General features: G+C 41.5%; 1 pseudogene; it reads right to left on the bottom strand.

Moving 5' to 3' along the window:
• Positions 1-379: 379 nt before the first annotated feature.
• Positions 380-1,062, bottom strand: LOC148030013 (3-oxoacyl-[acyl-carrier-protein] reductase, chloroplastic pseudogene; annotated as a pseudogene).
• Positions 1,063-4,797: the final 3,735 nt, after the last annotated feature.

Here is a 4,797-nt window from a genome sequence, read left to right as displayed (position 1 = left end):
TCATGCTGTAAACTTGGACTGTATCAGTGACTTGGCGTAAGAATTTCTTAGGCCAGCTTCTTATCATCATCTGCCTTGCCGTTGAGCTAATCTGTTATATGCTGAAGAGACTCTTGCTATTTCAGAGAGAAACACTCTCAGATAGTACAGTAATAGAATAAATTCTGTGCACGCTTTCATCTCTGCAACCATGATGTCAGATGTTTCATAATCTGAGCTACTATCTGAACTCTCCTCTGAATCTGAGCTTTTTCCCTCCAGTCTGAATTAGAGTAGTCTTCTCTTTTCTTCCTATTCAATAGCTCCCCTCAACTCTGCACCCCTTAGCATCAGCTTCAGCTCCTCTATTTTGGCGTTCGTTTCTTTTTCTTCCCTAGGCCTACAACACGCCTCCTTTTTCCCCAGAAAAGTGGCCTCCTTCCACAATAGCTAATGTTGCAGTAATATTTCTTGATGCATATTCACGAGCTGTCATTTTTGTGAGCCCAATGACAGCGGCTTTTGTAGCACTGTAGTTCGCTTGACCTACATTTCTAGTCAAACCAACAATTGATGATATATTTATGATTCTTCCCTTTCTCTTCTTCATCATTATCTTTGCAGCTACCTGAGAGCACATAAAAACACCAGTCAAATTCAAGCCAATAACTTCCTGCCATTGCAATTTCTTCATTCTCATCATTAAAGTATCCCTTGTGATGCCTGCATTGTTTACCAGAACATCAATAGTGCCCCATTTTCCAACTGCAGCTTTCATGATGGCATCAACATCCTCCTCCTTTGAAACATCTCCACCACAAATGAGGGCTGAGCCACCCATCTCTTCAATTTAACTAGCAACATCCTCAGCCTCTTTTGATGACTACGCATAATTGACAAGAACCTTGTAGCCCACACCTCCCAAAGCAAGAGCAACTGCCTTCCCAATGCCTCTGGAAGCACCTGTTACAATTGCAACAAGAGCCTCAACTACCTTTGTAGCTTCCACAGTGGCCTTTTCTGTCGTAGTAACCATAGATCTGACAGTTGTTACAGTGGCTGGCCGTATGGTGAGGGGAAACAAGTCCTTTGATACATAGAGATTGGGCACAGATGCGCGCATACATGTCAACTAGAGCATTGCAAATAAGTTCCTCTTGCTCCAAACCCCTCTCCACTATACTGCCCACGCAGAACAAAAATGCAAACACAATGACTAAGTATGTACAAAATAACAAATGTCACACACACAACTTTTTGGTGGATTCCACACCTCGGATGCACAGTAGTACGACAACATCCTTCTCCCCTTAGAGAAATCAAGATGTCCTCATCTCGAGAGAAACCAGGGGTATCATTTTGGAACTTGTGGGTTATGGGCCCACCATTCTTTCGTTGCGCTGTCGAAGGGTTTGTGAAAGCAATATCGCATCCACAGAGGACCTTGAGAAATTCCAAGAAAGAAGAATCAATCAAACAAGATCAAGCTATGCAGAACAATCTGTCCGTTCTCTAGGTTCCCACATCTTGAATCATGAAATGATGGTGAGGTTAGCTACTGCAGTTAGAGGTCTGTATGTGGCTTTGGGAAAGGCTATGGCTGTTCCCTCACAACGTCGAAATGATGCTATCACTGTGAGTTCAGTGGCATAAGCTATTGCCTCTTCTCTTTCAATCCTCTTTCTTAACAACTTGCAACATGATGGTTGTGTTGGGTCCTCATCATAATCATCCGAGTCTTCAATGTCAGTCAAGTGTAGATACCACTTTTGAAGCAACTAGTCAGCTTTTATGGACTTATGTACCAAGTTCTAGTACTCCAATGGAAACAGAGACTTGAAAGATGGAAACAGAGAGCTCTGAACTCAAAGTAGGTGGATAGGCATGGCTTTTAGAGATTTTACGTAACTATGTCGGGCTGCTGGAATATCTGGTGACATCCTCCATCCTAATGGTTCCTTCTGCTATGGCACAATCTTTTAGTTCAGCCTGTGAGTGGGGAAACTATTCCCATTCCCAAAGACTCAGAAAATTTTGTTTTGGCTCTTCAAGCACAAGGTTTAGAAGTGGTACTCCCTGTGTGGAATCATCTTATGTTTCCTCAGTGCAATCCAAATCTAATCGAGTCACTTTGCTCTATTCTAAGAAACATATTTTCTGGTATAAGAAACACAAAAAGGGCAGAGATTTCATGAAGTAGGAACTACTCGAAACAGATTCAACTTCTGGAGAGAAAATTTCAACATCCCATCCTGAAGGGAGCTCTCTGAAATTCTGGTCAACAATATCATTGTAAACTGTGGGCTCATGAAGTTCTGTGAAGAATTCCTCTAGATCTCATCTGATAAGTTATAGTCTCCTTCCTCCCTGAATAAGCCTATTTTTCTTATTACTAGTTAATCTGTCCGAACAGTCAAGAGTTTCCAGCAGGATTTAGCTTGTGCATACTCTGTCCCATCACCAATTCTCCACTGAATTGATTTATCGATGTTTGAAGCTATGGATTCGCTGCTAGACAGTAAGGGCTTTATCTTCTAGAAAATCCTTCCCGACTTCAACCATGACAAGGGAATTCAATTCGAAAAGGAAAGAAAAATAGAGATAATCCTCTCTGACTTCATCCACCACCAGAGAAAAGACAAAATAGAGGTCGGAAAGGAATTCCCATTATCGTTGTGGTTCCACCCTTTTGTGCATTCACAAGTAGCATCAGGTAATTGGATCCCAGCCAGCGCCTTTGAGTATCTGAATATTTGAAAAAAAATCCTGGTCCGCATTAGTTTTTCATTAGTGTCGTATCTCCCAGGCACTCCTGAAATTACTGCGACGCTTTCACGTCGGGTTCACCAAAGATGTTGAAGGGTTTGTGAAAGCAATATCGCATCCACAGAGGACCTTGAGAAATTCCAACATAGAAGAATCAATCAAACAAGATCAGGCTATGCAGAACAATCTGTCCGTTCTCTAGGTTCCCACATCTTGAATCATGAAATTATGGTGAGGTTAGCTACTGCTGTTAGAGGTCTGTATGTGGCTTTGGGAAAGGCTATGGCTATTCCCTCACGACGTCGAAATGATGCTGTCACTGTGAGTTTAGTGGCATAAGCTATTGCCTCTTCTCTTTCAATCCTCTTTCTTAACAACTTGCAACATGATGGTTGTGTTGGATCCTCATCATAATCATCCGAGTCTTCAATGTCAGTCAAGTGTAGATACCTCTTTTGAAGCAACTAGTCAGCTTTTATGGACTTCTGTACCAAGTTCTAGTACTCCAATGGAAACAGAGACTTGAAAGATGGAAACAGAGAGCTCTGAACTCGAAGTAGGTGGATTTGCATGGCTTTTAGAGATTTTACGTAACTATGTCGGGCTGCTAGAATATCTGATGACATCCTCCATCCTAATGGTTCCTTCTGCTATGGCACAATCTTTTAGTTCAGCCTGTGAGTGGGGAAACTATTCCCATTCCCAAAGACTCAGAAAATTTTGTTTTGGCTCTTCAAGCACAAGGTTTAGAAGAGGTACTCCCTGTGTGGAGTCATCTTATGTTTCCTCAGTGCAATACAAATCTAATCAAGTCACTTTGCTCTATTCTAAGACACATATTTTTTGGTATAAGAAACACAAAAAGGGCAGAGATTTCATGAAGTAGGAACTACTCGAAACAAATTCAACTTCTGGAGAGAAAATTTCAACATCCCATCCTGAAGGGAGCTCTCTGAAAATCTGGTCAGCAATATCATTGTAAACTGTGGGCTCATGAAGTTCTGTGAAGAATTCCTCTAGATCTCATCTGATAAGTTATACTCTCCTTCCTCCCTGAATAAGCCTATTTTTCTTATTACTAGTTAATCTGTCCGAACAGTCAAGAGTTTCCAGCAGGATTTAGCTTGTGCATACTCTGTCCCATCACCAATTCTCCACTGAATTGATTTATCGATGTTTGAAGCTATGGATTCGTTGCTAGACAGTAAGGGCTTTATCTTCCAGAAAATCCTTCCCGACTTCAACCATGACAAGGGAATTCAATTCGAAAAGGAAAGAAAAATAGAGATAATCCTCTCTGACTTCATCCACCACCAGAGAAAAGACAAAATAGAGGTCGGAAAGGAATTCCCATTATCGTTGTGGTTCCACCCTTTTGTGCATTCACAAGTAGCATCAGGTAATTGGATCCCAGCCAGCGCCTTTGAGTATCTGAATATTTGAAAAAAAATCATGGTCCGCATTAGTTTTTCATTAGTGTCGTATCTCCCAGGCACTCCTGAAATTTCTGCGACGCTTTCACGTCGGGTTCACCAAAGATGTCGAAGGGTTTGTGAAAGCAATATCGCATCCACAGAGGACCTTGAGAAATTCCAACATAGAAGAATCAATCAAACAAGATCAGGCTATGCAGAACAATCTGTCCGTTCTCTAGGTTCCCACATCTTGAATCATGAAATTATGGTGAGGTTAGCTACTGCTGTTAGAGGTCTGTATGTGGCTTTGGGAAAGGCTATGGCTATTCCCTCACGACGTCGAAATGATGCTGTCACTGTGAGTTTAGTGGCATAAGCTATTGCCTCTTCTCTTTCAATCCTCTTTCTTAACAACTTGCAACATGATGGTTGTGTTGGATCCTCATCATAATCATCCGAGTCTTCAATGTCAGTCAAGTGTAGATACCTCTTTTGAAGCAACTAGTCAGCTTTTATGGACTTCTGTACCAAGTTCTAGTACTCCAATGGAAACAGAGACTTGAAAGATGGAAACAGAGAGCTCTGAACTCGAAGTAGGTGGATTTGCATGGCTTTTAGAGATTTTACGTAACTATGT

Source organism: Lygodium microphyllum, chromosome 10, assembly GCF_053477565.2.
Source record: "Lygodium microphyllum isolate KBCC chromosome 10, Lygodium_microphyllum_v1.1.10, whole genome shotgun sequence".
Taxonomy (NCBI): Eukaryota; Viridiplantae; Streptophyta; class Polypodiopsida; order Schizaeales; family Lygodiaceae; genus Lygodium; species Lygodium microphyllum.
The sequence above is the reverse complement of the archived record's forward strand: the minus strand, read 5'-3'. Positions and strand labels throughout refer to the sequence as shown.